General features: G+C 40.2%; 1 protein-coding gene and 1 long non-coding RNA gene across 10 annotated transcripts in view; one reads left to right on the top strand and one right to left on the bottom strand.

Moving 5' to 3' along the window:
- Nucleotides 1–20,703, bottom strand: part of LOC124285001 — a 117,550-nt gene that overhangs the window by 67,255 nt on the left and 29,592 nt on the right. The gene's annotated exons all lie outside the window — the stretch shown is intronic.
- On the top strand, nucleotides 66–17,389 carry LOC124285004. The gene is made up of 4 exons (XR_006900700.1): nucleotides 66–204; nucleotides 2,039–2,140; nucleotides 12,913–12,999; nucleotides 17,212–17,389. It is a non-coding gene; the product is annotated as an uncharacterized LOC124285004 (long non-coding RNA).

Raw genomic sequence — 20,703 nt, 5'->3', positions numbered from 1 at the left:
GTGTCTGAGTTGGGTGTGCACTGCGAATATTCGTTATGGTTTGTCAGTTTGAGGCGAAAGGAAAGCCCAGAGTGACTCAATTCAGGAGTTTGGCTTTTCGTAAAGCCCAAGAAAACGGATATGGTATAAAGGAAAGTTTATAATCGCATCGAATATGGAATTCCAGCACCGCGAAACTAATCGCGGTACACGACGCAACACTTGGTCAGTATTATCTCCCTTTACATGTACATCCGTCATTATGGCGTTATCTTAAAATTTAAAATTATTTAAAAGTAGTTTATGGAACTTTATGGAAAATAGTGAGTGAGAGATCGTATGGAAACGGGTGATTTCGGTGATTTCGGAAACATATGCTTTAATGGGCGACTTAACGGATCCCGTGATCCGGCTTGGAGCACCTGCACCCGCCTGCTAATATAGATCGCTGGTTTGTCAGCTGCAGACAGGATTAATTCACAGTCAGCATAGGCGGATCCAGGGGTGTGAGTGCAGGGGTGGCACCCCCACTTTTGTCCTGAAAGTTTGTTCAATGACCATTGAAACTCTGGTGAAAATGAAGTGCCAAAGTTCACATTGATTATAATCAGTGCCAAAGCTCAGTCCAATGACCGACAAAAAAATTTGCACATCTTTGTGAATCATTGGCAAATACCAATAATATCAATGGTTCGGATACTCGTGAAGATCCGGGTTAGAACTGATCTTCAGTAACTTATGCTTGTGGTAAAAGGTGACTAACGAGATCGGGTAGTCAGGCTCGCTGCCTTGGTTGACACGTCATCGTATCCCAATTACGTAGATTGATCACTGGACTGTCTGGTCCAGACTCAACTATTTACAGACCGCCATCGTATAGCTGGAATATTTCTTTGAGAGGCAATTTAGAAGTTGTAAAGATGAAGGAAAACTAAGTTCTATGGATAGTCAACGTCTTTATTGCCTGACAACGCTGTTAGAACCTACACCGAAACGTCGCACTCATTGCAATAAAGAAGTTGACTATCCATAGAACTTGGTTTTCCTTCAGCTGGACTATTGCTGAGTGCGGCGTTAAACAACCAACCAACCAATTGGTGCGCACACACCAACAGGTGCGCGCACACAAACGCATACAAGAACAAGGCAAGTGTTCACCTGAACAAATACAGGAACAGTGTTCACCTGAACAAATACAGGAACATACGTTTGTGTTCAAATTAGAAAAACCATCGGACAATATTTTGGTCGCTAATGCGTCAAAATTGGAGCCTGTTATACTTGGTATGACTTCCGCGTGCCTGTCATAAAATGTTTAGAAATCTGTTCTCATGTTTACTAAAGCCTCGGTTGTTGTAACCTTGATCAATCAACTTTTGTGCAAGAGTGCTGTAAGGGCCATTGGAGCATGCTCGTATATACCGCCAAAGGTGTGGAACAAAAAGATGGGGGTGCTTGAATATTGCTCGACATAATTGGAAAGCTGACGACTGGAAAAGCTAAGTAGACACAGCCTTGTGGAAGGTTTATTGTCACTTTGAAACCTCCCTGAAGCCCATCCAAAATATGAAACAGATGACGCAATTTCGGTCTCTTATGAGCTTGGTTCAAATTTCTGAATGAATCCAAGGGAACTGCCGATTTGACTCATTGGGTGCGTGAGTGAGTTTAGTTTTACGCCGCACTCAGCAATATTCCAGCTATATGGCGGCGGTCTGTAAATAATCGAGTCTGGACCAGACAAACCAGTGACCAACAGCATGAGCATCGTTCTACTTATTGGGATACGATGACATGTGTCAACCAAGTCAGCGAGCCTGACTACCCGATCCCGTTAGTCGCCTCTTACGACAAGTATGGGTTACTGAAGATTACGTCTAACCCGGAGCTTCACGGGTGACTGTCATTCAGCTTATGATACTCTTCTTGTCACCTTCCTTGCTTTACTTTCAATAAGAATCAGATCAGCAAGGGAAATTGGACGGAGGGGCCCATGAAGATACTGACTTCTAGTCTAAATTCTTAAGAGGTTCTTGCACGTATGGTCACTATATTTCAGATGACAACGGCTTCATTTTTCTCTAACCATCATGGCACTCTGAACTACACCTAAAGGGAACTAACTTCTTAAATTCATCTGGGAAAGTCTATCTATGAGTGAGTAAGTAAAACGTTTATTTTAATGTAGTTTAGGATTTTGGTTGAAGCTTCAAGCTTATGCAGATCTTACATCTTCATCTCTTTGATGAAACCCAAAAGCAAGTGGTTAATATTGCCTCCAAACGAAGTATCATAATCGGGTTAGGGATTCGAACCCGGTTCTGTAGGATTCTGACACGCCAAAGGGACGCAACTGTGCATATACGTTTCAGTCGGCATCCCTTGCCCTTCGGTAGGGCAACGTATGCATCAGGTATGTGAGTATTATACGCGCCGGACAATCGAAATAAACAGTTGGGTGTTAACGCAGTCATTTCCCCATAACAGTCCCCCGACGTGATATTGCTAGAATATTGTTCATAGCGTCGTAAAACCAAACTCACTCACTCCATAACAGACCTAACATATCTATATCTTCATGTATCCATGCTATGCAAATACTACAATGTTCGTTTCTAAAGTCTTTTAAAACTCGATTAAAAGAAAGAGCCGTGACAGGTGTAGGTAGCATGTGTTTGTGAACGGTTTTCCGTTGTTTTTGAAATAATCTAATTGATTAAACACCCGCATGTCATATTGCGCAATAATATAAATTCCTGTTGTAAATTATTCTCGAGCATATTTGAAGTTTTTGTGCAATTATTTTGCTGGTGTTTTAAAAAACATGTTCTTGGTTCTGTATGAGTTTCAAAGCTTGTTTATTTCTGTTTCGTCACAGCTGTTGTATTGATTTTCAAAAATAATTAACTTATAAAACATCACATGCATCTGTTCGTAGAGTTTCACATGGGTTTTGGTGTCAGACTGTGAAAGAGAAGGGAAATCAATTCTACTTAGTGTCAAGGGGAGTTTACAAGTCGTGTATCCTTCCGTACAACGCCATACGAAAAATACCTAAAAGAAAAGGTAATCTGCCTTGATGTCTGACCGGCAAGGTACAAAGTAATTCAGCGCCTTTATTTCCGATAATGTTGTTATTAAGGCTTATATTAAAATAAGACTTTCAGCTTAAGTTAATAATATATTCCCGAATCAACCAGGGTAGGTTTCATACATTTAAGCAATGGATATTTCGAACCGAATCATTGAAATCCTTGATAATTGTGTCGACAGTTTTTAGCAATATGCCAGCAACATAAAAAGGGGAATAACAGACATGAGCTTCGAACACACATTGTGCCCATCTAGATTTGGTACTCCAACCCGGCCTTCGTAGAGATGAAAAGGAGTTTGAATGAAATGATAATTCTGTGTCCAAAGAGGTCCATCATGTGATAGATATAATTAAAAACGTCAATAAAATCCCCTATCAAATAATCCAAAAGAAAATCCCGAATACGTTTGTTGTGCAGTTGCGACTTATCCTGAGAACGTGCTTACGATACGTTTTTTTTGGAAATGGTAAGCGTATCCTGCTGCACCAATTCGGAATAGAAAACAGTTTTGCTTTTCAGTCTGTCGGTCAAATGCGGGTATTTAAATACATGTTACATTTCTTTACGATGGTTTGTATCACATCTGTTGTATTGATTGAAGAACATTTGAACACTAACAAAGACAAATAAACATTTTTCTCTGTTGAGGTGCTGCAAAAAGAAGAACATGTATGTTTTATTCAGGAAACATTAAAACATGAGAAACCTTTAACACAATATTTATAGTTATTTCGTTCCTTGCGGTGTAGTACTGTGTGGCTGATTACGCAGGTAGTGCAAATCCCACCAGAGATTTTATATGTGTGTTGTGTGTGTGTGTGTGTGTGTGTGTGTGTGTGTGTGTGTGTGTGTGTGTGTGTGTGTGTGTGTACTTATATCATACTGATGACATGAGGTGGTGGGGTAGCCTTATGGTTAAAGCGTTCGCCCGTCACGCCGAAGACCCGGGTACGATTCCCAACATGGCTACAATGTGTGAAGCCCATTGCTGGTGTCCCGCGCTGTGATTTTGCTGGAATATTGCCAAAAGCGGCCTAAAACTAAACTCATTTTATCATAAGATAGCAGCACTGTGCATTTGTATAAACATGCTCATATCTAAAGCCGGGTGTGTTCAGCATAATCTACCCATCATGTGTTCATTTTGTTTTCGTGACTTTGATGTGTCTGGTGTCAATAAGAGGTTTCAGTAACATATCTTTGAAGTTTACTTTTTTCGTGTTTCAAACGTAAACGCGATATAGCATTTTACATAATGTGACAATTATTTGGTATCATATTAACATGTATTTTTGTTTATTATACGTAGACAATGGACTTGCGTCATAAGTGCAAGGAAATTGGCAGGATACGATCACATGTTTGTGACAATGGACTTGCGTCATAAGTGCAAGGAAATTGGTAGGATACGATCACATGTTTGTGATCCCATGTTGACATCACAGTGTGATAGTGATTGTTAAACATAGGTTTATTAGTTTTGTCGCTTATAATTTCATTAACTTTCAACACATTAAGCCAGTTTAGGAAACGAAATCTTCAGACATAGGAACGATGAATTCACATCATCAACAAAACAGACACTTAAACGACAAAACAACAGTTCCGCTTGGAGTTTTGTAAACACTTCCAAAATGTCGAATTATAAATGAACCTTGATAGAAAGTGAATACAAATTTTAAGTATATATCATAAGCATTATCCGCGAAATATTTGTGATTAATAGTTTCTTCTTAAACAAAAACAAATGGATCGGTTTATTCAAATATCAACAAGACAAATTGCAGATAAAGAGCGGATAAAACGAGAAATTAATAAAACAAAGAGATTTTCTGTCGAGACATTGCGCCCCACAAGCCGTCGTAAACCGTCCAATGTGCACGTATTGTCGTCTTCAGCTCTATTTCTTCATCATTGCTACAAATCAATAGCGTATGAATAAATTTCTCAGTGATAAGGAACCACATAGCTCCCTTGAGAAACCCAAATAATCCCGCATCATAATATAGATCCTTCTGTGGCAAAGAGAGCATAGGGGATTATGGTTTAATTTGCAGCAACCTTTGTCCATTTTGGGTCAGGTTGGCGCGTTTTTCAAGCTGAGAGATCCTATCGCGACAAGCTTGGCAAGAAAAGATATTTGTCATTTGCAAGATTTGACACAGATAAGTTACCGCCTTCCCGCAAATTCAGATGAAAGCAGGGAAATTACAATTTTGTGATCTGTTCTCGTTTTACATGTCAAATGACAACTGTGTACAAATGATTAGATTCACATAAAAAATACATTTAAACTTCATTTCATCTTCGTGCAAACCACAAACAGTTTGTCGACTTTGGAAGAAAGGCTTGTCAACGTCGTATCGCCAGCGTCTAGGAAATGTATTTCGTCGTCAATTCCTTTTTCGCACTTTTCTGGAATATTCATTTTGTCAATGTCTGACTAAAGTGAATAAAGGATAGATATTATGAATAAAGGATAGGACGTAGATACCTGAATAGGTTCATTGAAACACTAAACCAAAATTTATATGAACAAGTGTTCGAATGGTCTTAGTTCTTGAGATACGTTGTCAGATGGTGAAATAACAAACTGGCGACCCGTTATACGTCGAAACGTATTGACAATCGATATCAGACTGTACCACGTTGAAATAAATAAAAATAACCTCCTATAGTCAAACGCATACGTACACGAAAGAAAGTTTACCATCATTGTTGATGGTCGCTGAAACGAAACAAACGAAACGTTTCATCGATGGTGCTGTTGTTGATCCATATATGACGATTGTGTTTCCAACTTACACTTCGTTGTGTTTCAGCAGCTGTGTTCAACGTAATAATGTTTTGAAAGGTTCAGCATTTTGGTCAAATCAAATTATTGAGTTTGTACATTTTTGTGCCCGGCATTGCACATGACCACATTAAAAACAACTGTCGGCTGCATGAAGGAACAAAGCATGCCACCGTCGGGACAACATCAAACAAATGCAAGTTCTATTTGAAAAGACAGATCCGAAAACACATTTTAGTGTCTGACCTGACTGCGTTCGTAAACAGTGCGGCTCCTGACTAAAAATCGGCAACTTAGCAAGGAATATTGTCGAGTTAAATGTGACCATCGACATATCCGAAACACTTCCCCAACTTTACATCACACGACGTCAACACAATATACTCTGTGCTTTGTTTTTCACTCGTACCAATACGTGTTTGCAAAAAGTAACCATTCTAAAGACATTCCAAATATGGAATGTGTGTGATATGAAATACAAATCGTGACGAGTCTAACGTTATATTAACAGAATCAGTAGAAGGAAAAACAAGTTCTATGGATAGTCAACTTCTTTATTGCAATGAGTGCGACGTTTGTTTGTACCTATGCCGAAACGTCGCACTCATTGCAATAAAGAAGTTGACTATCCATAGAACTTGGTTTTCCATCATCTTTACAGCTTCTAAAATGCCTCTCAGAGAACAGAATCAGTAGTATGCGACTTATCAAGGTCTGAAAATTGCCGTCTTCGTTTTAACACAGATGACCTCTGCATATCTGAGCCGGGAACATATTTTATTGGCTTTGTGTTGTAAGGGGAAGTGTTGTTCTTGGCGAGAATACATAAATAAACTGGTCACTTAATAGTTTGTTTTTATATTTCACGTAATGACTTATATGCGGACACCACCTGCTCCTAGATGGAGTACGCATACCTGGATCTTTATTTTGGCGAGCAGCGTGAATGTGTGGCACTATAGGCATAATGTTGCCTGGAAACGAATGATATTGTTTGGACAAGTATTATTCCATAATGTTTAAACCAGCGCCATGTCTTTGCCAACTTAATCCGTTCAGCGAGGGAAAAATATGACGTTTGTCTGAAAGATACTTAAGAAGTGTCAGGAAGTTAATTTAAAACATTATATTTCCATATTACGTATGCTGAGCCTAGTGATGTTTATGCTATTTCGGAACATATTTATAGGATCTTTGTGTGCAGATGTTTTAGAATTATTGCACTGAACGAATTATATTTTATGTTATATCATGATATATAATGTTATAACAATACATAACATGTTATATATAAGCTGGAACAAACAAATATGTTATCGGGAAAAAGGGAATGGATTTTCAGATTAAATATTATGTTTTCAGATCATCAGTTAATGGTCACAAGTAAATTAGCACAAAAGAACGATGACATTTGCTGATTAAAGTATTACATGTGAAACGTATTGTTGTTCATTGCTTGTTGATATCAAAGAAAAATCTGACATGTTCATTTCATGCAACTTGTCAATTTCCAATCACTGCATTATGTAGGAAGATCAATCGGCCCCGCCTACCGTTTCTCACCGCGACTCATTATGAACAATGATGGACGTCGAATTCAAGGTGAGCAGTTCGCCTACTTTCTGTAGACAAAGGTAATAAAAGCGAGCCCTCCAGTCTTAAACTGCATTGGCGCAAGGCCCAAATTTGTCTCGCGGCTAAAGTCATTGCAGATTGCCGTCGGCTATGTTTTAATGTCCACGGACTGTAATCAATGTCAGTAACGAACGTAATTCACCCGCCCCGACAGACTGTCAGTGGTCAGAGATCACAGATGACCAGTCCAACTATCATGGGCAACCATGACGTGGCCTCCCCCAACTGCCCCCGGTTAAATATTTTCTCAAATTGATATTTTATTTGGGTCGTAAACCATGTTTATTTCAATTGGGTGCAAGATGTCACTTGCTGCTATAGACTACAATTGGTCATGGTTTATGTAGAAATGATCTCGATGCGATAAGCGATTGTAGGGCAGGGGATTATAGTGTCTGTTTTTGCCGCGAGTCTGATAATAGCAAAGAGGGCGTTTCCGATTCTAAAGTTCCTTCCAAAGAAGTCTTGTAGACACACTCATGTGGGAACATTGACACCAATCCTTTTGGTGTTCAGTATTGCTCTTTTGTCATTAAAGCGTCATAATTACGTAATAACGTATTGTTCTGCAACAAGAATGCATGAGTCGGGGTTCGAAATTTTAAGTCAAACCGTCAGAAAGTACGATTCCAGATTTCTTGATGGGAACAATAGTGACGAAAACTTTATGAAGGATAACTGAAAATCATTACAAACAAGTGTTGTTGAAAAAAAACCAAGGATTCACGCATAGCAATAATTCAACAAATAATATAAAACATGTAAAGCAAAACAATAGTAAATTACAGACACCATTTTAATCAGTAGACGGGTGGATGGATTGCTTGTGTAGACAGACAGACATACACACATCTTATTACTCTAAAGACGGATTGCCATTTAGAAAGTTAATGATTATATTAAGCATAATAGTCTTCCATAATAAACGTAAAAAAGGTTCAAAAGTGATATTTATTCACTACAGCAAACAATTAGATTCTGTGTTAAAAACAGAAAAAAACATTTCCAAATTAAATTTTGTGTTTTGTACAAAACAATAACTATTTGATTATATGATACACAAAGATGTTCTAACGAAATATTAATTATGACAAACATAATGGACAAAACAATTAAAAAACAACAACCCATAAACCACATTGCACCTGGTAGGGTCAGGCCCTCATTCCGAGCCTCCATAAATATCACTGAAGACAATTTCGTTTCCTGTCCCCAAAAAATATTTTCAGAATATGAGATGATCCTATAATCTCTGCGAGGTTTCAAAGCCGGACAGTCGGTCATAAAACTGTCGTGGGTCACTTTCATATGACCAGTGACCATATCGGTCGGATTTTTTCCTTCTAAGCCATTATATCCTAGGTTATCCGTGTTGATATTACAAAACAGTTTGTCTTAGTAATATGTCCACTTGCATCTCATAAATTTAACGGATTATTTCTGAATGTAGTAATACTTTGGACGTTCGTCCGCGGTATCTTGTGGCGTGGACCCGAGAGGCGAGAAATATGTTATAAACTTGTATCTTTACTGACTGTTTATGAGAATTTTATGACTAGGAATATAAAAGTTCCTCCCTCGAGGTGTGCGAGTCTGGGCGAATTGCGCGTACGGATGTCAAGGTTTGACGGGGCTTTCTCGACTGTCCTTCAAGCGAGGTGAGCAGTGAACTGGCGGGGATTTAAGTTAATCCGAAAAGGGCCAATGACGCATACTAAGATCTCGCTGGAGTGGCCGAACTGACCCTGATGAGGTGGCGCTATGGCGTCGCTGTCACAGACGAAGCTAAGTGTACCACACGCCCGAGAAACAGAAAGGAACATTTGCCTAATAATCTGTATAAATTATGTTTAATTATTTGGATGGTATAAATTCCCTCCGTTTTAATATAATCGCGAAAATATTAATAATCTCGTTGCGATATGATATCCGTCGTCCTTAAAATACATCTAATATAATGATATCGTAATAAATTGAGCTTTTATACCGTAAAGGAGATTGTTTGGTGATAGCATTAATGATAAGAATCTGTTCGTTGAGTATGCTATCAATGAATTGTACGATATCAGTTTCATCGAGGTTAGAGGTTCCAAGAACATACAGATATTGTTAACAAAATGATATTGTGTATCAAGCTTATCTAGGAGGATAACACTGAAGGTGAGGTGAAACTTGTCTCAGACATTTACCATTTTGATAAAACCCAGGAATACCGGGTTTGATGCTGTCAATAAAGAACCTGAATCAAGATGTGAAGTAAAAAAAAAAGGTTTTTGTGCTGTGATGTCAGGCATTATTATCAAGATGTTTATGAAATTCGAATCCGTGGACCCGTGAAGATACGGATTTGATCTTCAGTATCCCATGTTTGTCGCAAGAGGCGACTAACGGGATCGGGTGGTCAGGATGGCTGACTTGGTTGACACATGTCATCGTACCCCAATTGCGCAGATCGATGCGCATGCTTGTTGCTCACTGGATTGTCTGGTCCAGACTCGAATATTTTACAGACCGCCGCCATATAGCTGGAATATTGCTGAGTGCGGCGTAAAACTCACTCATTCACTCGAATCCGTGACCATCGGAATCTGGAATGCGGCGTAAAACCATACTCAGTCACACCCTATATTGTTCCCACGCGGGGAGTCAAACCTATGCCTTCGACGTGAAGACTGACTGACTGACTTTAGTTTTACACCGCTTTTAGCAATATTCCAGCAATATCACGGCGGGGGACACACATTGTACCCATGTGGGGAATCAAACCCGGATCTCCGGCGTGACGGGCGAACGCTTTAACCACTAGGCTACCCCACCGCCCCCTTCGACGTGAAGAAGAAACATTTGACAACATTACTGCCTCGCCGGCTCTTTGCGTATGGTCAAGAATACGTAGAGAATGCACAGGTGTCAGAATGTTTCTGATACTTCTGACAAACACTACTTTTGTATTCCAAACATCGTGTGACGAGAAGCAGAATTTTACACTTCAGTTTACTAAAGCAAAACAACAATACAAAACGTTACAATTCGTCCTTCACCTTCCATACAGTTGTGATCAGTTGCGTTAGATAAGACATATCAGCCGACACGCCTCACATTTGCCAAACTAAGTACCATAAATCCGCTGAAAACCGTGCCAGTTCTCGTAAAAGAAACATATTTCAATGACCACAGCACGTGTACCTATTGTTTCACGTTGCAATAGAGTATTAAGAAAACGGTGTCAATTTCAGATGCCAATCTCCGAAGAATATAGACACATGTTGATCTCTTTCTTTCGTGTCAATTGCAGCACTTCTTACAGATAGGAACGCTATTACGACCACATTTATCAATACAATAAAAATATTTTTGTCAAAAATAATACATCTAAACACTCTTTACTGTGATTCAGGTCAAGATAAAGTTTCTCCCTGTCCAATAACGCCATTGAAATGCCCCACTGGCTCATTTGCAAATCTATGCATTATTATGTTTACAGGTCTCTGTTTCCTCAAAGAAAAACGTGACTCTATTGTTTGAAGAATCAAATTGTGTTCCCACTTGATCGTAGCCACACAAGTAACGAGATGTTTAAAGTGAACAGAGTAAATGTGACCCTGTGAAGTGTATTTCCACACGCTAGGTCGGGTGGATATTCCTGTGATATTTATATACTTATTGCATGCACAGAGATCGATTTAACTGTTATGGACCTTTTATATCTTGTCTAGGGAACATTAAATCTATGTTTATTAGCTCTTGTGTAATTTGAATCTGGAAGCAAACATAAGGATATGTGAGTATGTTTATGCTTTGATTGTATTGCATCTCAATGTGTTTTGAATGGTGAAGTTAGTTTGGTGAATTTGTGTCTGATTGTATCTAGTGTGTATTGACTGATTATGCAAGCATCACTGTGAAGATCAGCGCAAGAAAACAGGCAATATCCAATTGGTTACTGCTTAAAACGGCTTACAAATGCTATCCTCTCTCCGTTTACGTTGCTAACAAGACAAAGGCGATGAACCCATGGTCATCCATCCATCATATGTTCAACTTCTTATAATCCGAATATTTGAGTTATCAGTTCATTCGAATATTCGGATTATATAATAACATGTGACGAATGATGCCTCATTTTATGAACAAACATTAAATACTTATATATGTTATATACGTCGCACGACCGTCGGAAGACGATCGAACAAGACTAATGAGTTTTCGCTATTTAAAATGATTTAACAAACTTGACATATAATTGTGTATTGTCTTACATCAATTAAAGCAATGAAATTTATTCCTGCTTGGTATTAGGGAAGATCCCTGTAAATCGATATGGTTCAGACAAATGTCCAACTAAATAATATAGATTTCTATGATATGAACTTAACGAGGACATTTTCTTTCTACGGGCCTGATGCCTAGTTCTGAAGCAAGAAGGAGGTTTGTGGTAACACTACCAAGATGAATATGAGCAGAACAGGACGAGAGACATCATGGGGAGTGCCTACGAGAGCAAGAAGGAGGTATTATGGTATCAATACCAAGAAGAGCATGAGAAGGACAGGAAGAGTGCCTACGAGGGCTGGTTGCAATTGCCTTGCAACCGGCAACCAACATTCTGCAATTGATCCCAACGAGGTGATTGCTTTCAGAATACTCAGTGCATTACATTTATAACAAACTCCAAACAACCACCAATTTTAGTTTAGTCATACTTTCTCCATCACCAATTATCCTGAGTCTTGAATATATTCAGGTGCTACATCCTTTAAACGAACTTTCAAAACATCCATAAACGTTCTCCAGACCGTTCAGCGCAAAAAAGCAAGACATTGACGTGAACTGTGTCCGTCTCACTGCGGATTGATGCTTGGGCAAATATCAGACCTGACATCTAAGTGTTCACCCACGGGATGAGAACATGCGTAAGATAAGCGTTGATGCCCGGCCATTATATGGCGTAACACCAGCGTTGGCAAACGAATCTGACAAACGAATCATCTGAAGCTTTGCGGGTGTGCCAGAGCTTTGCAAAGAGCAGTATCAGAACACCGATGTTTCCAAGACGACGAGTTGATAAGTGTACGTTGCCTTTCAACATATGATCCATTTCAGAAACTTTGATTTCCAGATAGCTTACATTAGAATATGATTTTTTATCAAATGTATTACTCCGAAAGCGATTGTAGAAATTGGGAGCTCGAAAGATGTGAAGTTCATGGTAACAGCACGGATCTGCACGCCATTACCGTCTTCACGAACAACATCAGATGATTGTACACAACCACGTGCCTGTCAGACAAAGATGTGTCTTGAACTAGCCCAAGCTATAATCCTTTCTCACAGACGAAAGATTCAAACGAATAAAAGTGTTTGAAACATGAATACACTAGTCTTTGGTACAAATGACAGCGTTATCAGTTTCAGTGAGCGAACGTTACAGCAAAGAAGGACGTGTTTCAAGAGGTTCATAAAATAGCTAATGTGTCATCACAACAGCCTTGTCTCGTAAGTGTCTTCCAATTTCTTTGTTAATTGTCGGGTTGGGTTAACGTGAAATGCATACGCTACAAAACCACATGTACACTTTCATCATTATTCTTCTAAGAGACCTTCATTCATGAAACGGTTTTTGAATATGAAGAACATCTACAGTATACCCTTGGTGGTCCTTTTATATGCATGTTACTGACTGACTGAGTTTGGTTTTACGCCGCTTTTAGCAATATTCCAGCATCATCACGGCGGGGGACACCAAAATGGGCTTCACACATTGTACCCATGTGGGGATTCGAACCCGGTTCTTCGGCGTGACGAGCCAACGCTTTAACCACTAGGCTACCCCACCGCCCCTTATATGCATTTTAAGTACTTCAGCTGTTGTTATAGTTATCAGGAACACTTAATAGTGGCCTCCATTACGATCTTACCGTCGAAATGATCAGGCATTCCATTCTCGTTGGTTTAACCAAAGTGGCGCACATCTCAGACCAGCGTTACTGAGGATTCCCATATTGTTACTAATCCAGGTAATGTATTTGGATGACCCTTCTGTACTTCGAATCAATATTCCAACTTTAAATGGCGGCCATTAAATGGTCGAGCACGACCAGGCAAGTGGTTGACATTGTGAGCAACAATCAAAGCCGTACGGGCACGAGTGAGTGAGTGAGTGAGTGAGCTTAGTTTTACGCCGCTTTTAGCAATATTCCAGCAATATCACGGCGGGGGACACCAGAAATGGGCTTCACACATTGTACCCATGTGGGGAGTCGAACCCAGGTATTCGGTGTGACGAGCGAACGCTTTAACCACTAGGCCACCCCACCGCCCCTTGTAAGGGTACGAGACGATCATAGTCCCTGACATTATTTTCACTTCCACCCAGCCAACCAAGGCCTCCCTTTAGAACAATAAGTTTTTTTTCATTCTGCTGTATTAACCAGAAAAAAGGCATTAGTCTACGAGTGCATTTTCAAACCCAGGAACAAAGTCTTGTGTCGATTCTACGGGGAATCAATCTAGTGCCTTGACACCAACTGTGTGATTATAACAATCGCTTGCTTATGCAACGCTTGTGCATGAAACACTTTGTTTTGCATTATCGAAATGGCAACAAACTGATCCTGAATTATGTGGTTTGAACTCGAGTCATTTCAGCATGATGATTAAATGGGTATCGCAACCATTGTCGTATGCTGCCTTTAGCAATAATCAACATTGTGACCAGTGATGACACTGCTCGAAATATCTGTACCAATATCGGGAATCGAACCGAGGTCTTTAGCAAGACGAGGCAACGTTTTAACCACTGCTCTTGCCAGGTTTGTAATGATTAAACATAGGCGGATCCAGAGAGAGAGAGAGAGAGAGAGAGAGAGAGAGAGAGAGAGAGAGAGAGAGAGAGAGAGAGAGAGAGAGAGAGAGAGAGAGAGAGAGAGAGAGAGAGAGAGAGAGAGAGAGAGAGAGAGAGAGAGAGAGAGAGAGAGAGGAGGGAGGGAGGGAGAGCTCATTGCACTGGCTGTTCCACTGTCTTTCTAGTTTTCATTAAGTTGAGGTTACAAAAACACAGTGATGATACACTAAAAATCCCAAAGTAAACAAGAGTACACAAATATACTACTCACAAAGAGTTAAGGACGCCAATTCTTTTATATACTGGACAAAATATGTTAGGGATATTGGTATTTTTATGATTGATTATTTTATCAGTGTGACAATGAATAAATAGATCATTATTCATAATTTCAAAATTTGCATATATCCCTAACTATGTTTTCCAGTATATTACCCCATTTGATGCCATGCCTTGACAACATGACTATATCAAGATGATCAGACAGTCGTTTACCTCGTTTGAGTACACGAGTATCTGTATTCACTTTTCATACATCAGAGGACTATGTTGATGAAGGAGTGGTTGACAGGGGATGTTTCGTTTCCTGTGTCATACAGCCCCTTTAAGACAACCCTCGTTCGTCTTGACAAACGTGGAGCACAGGGTTTTCTCGACCTAGGTGACAAAATGATTAATGATACAACGAACACAACACAAGCTCACATCTAAGGGACACTGTTTAGTGTACCGGCGAGTATGGGTGCTACTCACTCATGTTTTAGCTTGTAATAAACGCCTGTATTCATCCATCACGCTCTGTCTATCCTATTGGAGTGCTGGAAGGAATTCCAGCACACCTTCCACCACGGCGGGAGCGCGTGGCTTCAACACGAGCAATCTATATTCCTGGCAATGAGCGCATCTGTATCTGCAGTTCTTCAGTGGAGACCTTGTAGGCAGTGTTTAAATTTGATTTTTCGCACGTTTGTACCGACGGTAAGAGAAGAGTTGTAGATTTGTTTAAGACGTCTAGATAAAAAGCACATGTGTTTGTCGTGCTCAACATGTGCGTGAGTGATGAAGATGCCCCGTGCATATAATTACACGGTTTAAAATGTAATCATTCATTTGACCGCGAGGTGTTCCTTCTTTTTAACAAAGCACAGGTGTTAAAATGAATTGTCCGAGCATCGTCTACATGACGTTTTGTGCCCTGTGTTAATTGCTGAAATAGTTTCTTGATGGTGTCCGTATTTTACTCCGTACTTGAACAATATTTTAGTATACCGGGAAGTTGGTTTATTATGATGAACATGTTTGAATGCCATTGGTTTGACATCGTCTAATATCATTCGTGAAATGAATGTGAGTGAGAGAGTTTTACGCCGCACTCAGCAATATTCCAGCTCTATGGAGGCGGTCTGTAAATAATCGAGTCTGGACCAGACAATCCAGGGATCAACAGCATGAGCATCGATCAACACAATTGGGAACCGATGACATGTGTCAACCAAGTCAGCGAGCCTGACCACCCCGATCCCATTAGTCGCCTCTTACGACAAGCATGGGTTACTGAACACCAATTCTAACCCGGACCTTCACGGGTAGGCAGAACAGTGAACGAAACCCGCGTGATTAAGAAATTCGGACCAAATATCAGTGGACCATAATTGCTTGAACAGCAACTGAGAAATTATAATACAGATCCATCCCATTAGCGTATTAGTGGCATCTCAGGGGCGTTGGGGTAGCCTAGTGGTTAAAGCGTTCGCTCGTCGCGCCGAATACCCGGGTTCGATTCCCCACATGGGTACAATGTGTGAAGTCCATTTCTTGTATTCCCGGCCGTGATATTGCTGGAGTATTGCATAAGCGGCGTAAAACCATACTCATTCTCTAGTAGTATGACACTGAATTTGTACTTGTGGAGACCAACATGATTACAGCAAACTGTAACAGCCATCAGCTATTTATATCACTATGGGTTTTTTAAAGACAGACCACATTTGTCAAATGTCATATCTTTTAATTATTTCATTGCTAGGGATGGTGGGGTGGCCTTGTGGTTAAAGCGTTCGCTCGTCACGCCGAAGACCTAGGTTCGAATCCCTACACGGGTACAATGTGTGAAGCCCCTTTCTGGTGTCCCCCGTCGTGATATTGCTGGAATATTGCTAGAAACGGCGTAACACCACACACCTTTACTCTTTCATTGCCTATGGAATGGATAAGCGTCCCTTACCAGAACGAGCAGGGATCGTGGTTTCGATCAAGGAGACGAGTTTTTATCAGCATACGCCTATGCTCATGGGTGTCTGGAAAATGATCAACCACATATGACATTTGGGGACAGACACGCCCTGTTGTTAGATAAATACTGCTGAGAGCGTCGGTATCTCACCCTCGCTCGCAGCATTACAGTACTAAAAGAGATACCTCAGAGCTACTGGTCCAAGGTCCACACGCACGCACGCGCACACTCATGCAAATCATTTAGTTTGACTTGACATCAAGTTTAAAACTCTCCGTTCATATCGGTTAACATTGGAGGTACAAGTAACTTTGACTAGGATTTGCTTGTTGTCTAACGCCACTCAGCAATATTCAAGCTATATGACGGCGGTCTGTAAATAATCGATCATCATCATAAGCATCGATCTACGCAATCGGGATACGATGACGTGTGTCAACCAAGTCAGCGAGCCTGACCATGTGATAGGGAGTTTCCCTTGAAAAGCACGGGCAGGCGTTCTCTTAAGCTTAGGGCTAAATATTTAATTGAGTTGTCACTCTTTGAAAGAAGAAAACTAAACATACATTTCAACGATGAACTGCTAGCATATATAAAAACGAATGAACCATTTCACGACGTCATTTCACAGTGGCATCAGGGAATCCCTTCACATCCGACGCACCCAAGACGATTGGCACCCTCATGACTGGATGAACTAGGAAACGTCATTGAAGCAATAAACCTAAAACCAAGTTCATTTTTTGCAAAGATTTTATAAGCTTTTCAAAATCCAAGTGCCACTCAAATCCGTAATACTAAAAAAATTCACATAATATAGTCCGACCATTTTATTTATCAACAGCCTATTGACACAAGTCATTATATAAAGGTACACACGTGTGTATTTTCTGTTGTTGACGTCGTTGTTGTTAATATATATTCACACAACTTTGGAACTACATGCTCAGAGACAAAGAGATATTTAGTATTGTCAAGAATGCAGCGTGTTGGCGCGGGGGCCACGTGCTGACGGCCATGGCGATGTCTTTAACACGCTTGTCATACTTCCACCACATAGAGCAATGTCAATGATTGACACATGTCGTAGACATCTCGGCTATGTCTATTTCATACCTGTTACACGCTGTAGTGTCTTAGCGTACAAATTTGTTAAAAAGTTTTAAAATCTTAATTTAATGGACAAAAACACATTCATGGCTCCCGGTACAAACGGTTTGACGAAAAGATTTGTCGGCGCATGTGAATGAATGTTGAACAGGGAATGCTTGTGAAAGCTGAATGAGTGTTGTTATACGGCGTTTTGAAGGTAACAGTTGGATACATCAAAATTGGACGTTGCAACGTGTTTCCACATCGGGCAAATCTGTAGAATTCGCCGCTGATGTTAACCTTCAACCAGTGGTTGTACGGTATAATTCATTTAGTCAATATATAAGCGAGCAACGTGTTCTATTTTAAGCCACTCATACCTCAAAGAGAGCAAACCAAGACTCGAATGCAAAAGTCTCGATATTGGGAATCGAATACGAGAGGAGGAGAGAGAAAGTGAGAGGGAGGGGGCGAGAGAGGAGGGAGGGAGGGAGAGAGAGAGTGAGAGTGAGAGGAGGTTAGCGAGAGAGAGAGAGAGAGAGAGAGAGAGAGAGAGAGAGAGAGAGAGAGAGAGAGGGAGGGAGCGTGCGGAAGAAAAAGAGAGAGAGTGAGGGATGCAACACTCATTGCACTGGCTGTTCCACCGTCTGTCTAGTTTTCATTAAGTTGAGGTTACAAAAACACAGTAATGATACACTAAAAATCCCAAAGTAAACAAAGCATAAATAAACAAAGTATATGTACTTTTGCTTTTACCTGAGATATATTTAACTTATATATGCTGTATAAGCACATGCTTATCCTAAGAGCAGAATCATTCAACGAACGGACCCAGTCATACGATTATTGAAAAGGTTTGTCTGTTCAGTATGTATACAGTGACATCATTTTACATAATAAATGATACATTAACACATCTCGGACCATGGTACGTTCCCGAATTCCCGCGACAAATTCGATTACAAAGAACTCTAAGTTAAACACAAGCGATAAAGTCATTTCCATACTCATATGGGACCATTTCAACAGCATCATAGGGATGCAATTATGAGTCTCTGTCGGGTAGTGATTGTACCATATGTTAACAAGAACGTGAGCGTACCCTGCATCGCCATTAGAATTAGTCACAAAACACATGCAAAGCCAAGTAAATTTTCACCTGAAACAAACATGGGAACATTTGGTATAGGGAATCTCATCATTTTTGTCACTAATGCGTCGAAAAAAAATAGGTCCCAAATGTGCTAACCAGAAAACCTAAAACATCTTTACTTCGTGTGATGTTACCCCGATAAATCATTATCTGAGACTAAGTCATGGTATCAAGAAACATATACACCAAACCCTCGAGCTGCTGATATTGCGAAAGTTGACTAATGGAAAATTTAATTCATCCCTATTCTCATGCAGTCTTGTGTCGATGGATGTTTGCCTTTCTGAATCTTTAAGTATTATGTATGTGAACATGGAACGGATGACACAGTTTCCTTGGATACGAATGTCATAACATACTGAATTCGCTGAGGGGCGGTTGGGTAGCCTAGTGGTCAATGCGTTCGTGCGTTACGCCGAAGACCCGGGTTCGATTCCCCAAATGGGTACAATGTATGAAGGACGTGTGAAGAACCGAGTTAGAACTGATCTTCAGTAACCCATGCTTGTCGCAAGAGGCGACTAACGGGATCAGGTGGTCAGGCTCGCTGACTTGGTTGACACATGTCATCGTATCCCAATTGCGTAGATCGATGCTCATGCTGTTGATCACTGGATTGTCTGGTCTAGACTTGATCATTTACAGAATGCCGCCATATAGCTGGAATGTTGCTGAGTGCGGCGTAAAACAACCCACTCACTCACTCTGGTGTGTGATGTTGCTGGAAAAGCGTAAAACAAAACCCTCACTCTCACTTAAGCCTGGCAACGAATTCATCATTCGAGAAGAAAAATAGATTTCAGCGACACATTTGAGTTTAAAACTTTGTGAAACCGACAGCGAGGAATCTGCTAAGATATTGACAAACCAAGGATCATTATTATAGACCTACAAGGATTCGACACACAACCAGCAGGATCACGACAGGGGACGCAACTCTCCATAACGCCTATAGTTCTAATGAAGAGATTGTGTGGCCTCCTCCGAAGTTTATATAGCACTGCATTTAATAACTGGAGTTTATGGACTTCCCATCGGCACCATGGAGATTTTTATCGTGATGCCTAAGTCCACTTTATCGCTTTACATATATATTAATAAACTAGTTCTCATCATTTACGCTAGGAATAATACGTAGTAAAATACCCAGCAATATAACACGGCCTAATAATTTTGAATCAGAATGCGCCCACTCGACCTCACAAGAATGGTTAAATGGTCTAAATTGCTTGAATACAAAATCGTTTTTATCGCGCTAATAGCCATGAGTTGCTGGACTCTAGATGTTATAATCACAGAACCAACAGTTCCGACTAAAACCACCGATTACTTGTAAATTATAGAACTAAATCCGTAATTAACAACGGCGCTGAAAAAGGAGACTGCTTTTCATATTGGTCATGTACGGCATGAACCAGGCGAAATTTAACCCATTTCGAAATTGAATAATTGGCGTCCAATTAACGACTCGCAAACTTTTCCACGAAAATTAGCGTATTTGTAGTGTGTTTGTTGTCGATGGCTAAAGAGCGCGTTGGTTATTAATCGCTCCATGATTGATGCAACTATCATCTTTATTGCATCCTCATCTTCCTGGAATCTTTTCAGTTATACCAAAGTACGAAATTTTCTCCGGAAGAGGATTCGGATTTGTTGACCTTACAAGCATTAACTTTTTCGCATGGCAGCGCGACGGGAAAATAAAGACACGTGTTAGATTTAAATTGTCATTTTTGATAAAAATGCTATTTTTGATGGGTATGTCCTTTCCGAAATTTTGGGACTATATCCTTTCCATAGAGCCAGCCATCCCCGCTGAAATAACTTCCTATTCCGCAATGCTCTGGTAATTTTCGTGCAACATGGCAAAAACCATGA

This window comes from Haliotis rubra, unplaced genomic scaffold (assembly GCF_003918875.1).
Source record: "Haliotis rubra isolate DU_JTF1 unplaced genomic scaffold, ASM391887v1 Scf35, whole genome shotgun sequence".
Taxonomy (NCBI): domain Eukaryota; kingdom Metazoa; phylum Mollusca; class Gastropoda; order Lepetellida; family Haliotidae; genus Haliotis; species Haliotis rubra.
Note: the sequence above shows the minus strand (reverse complement) of the source record. Positions and strands in the feature narration are given on the sequence as shown.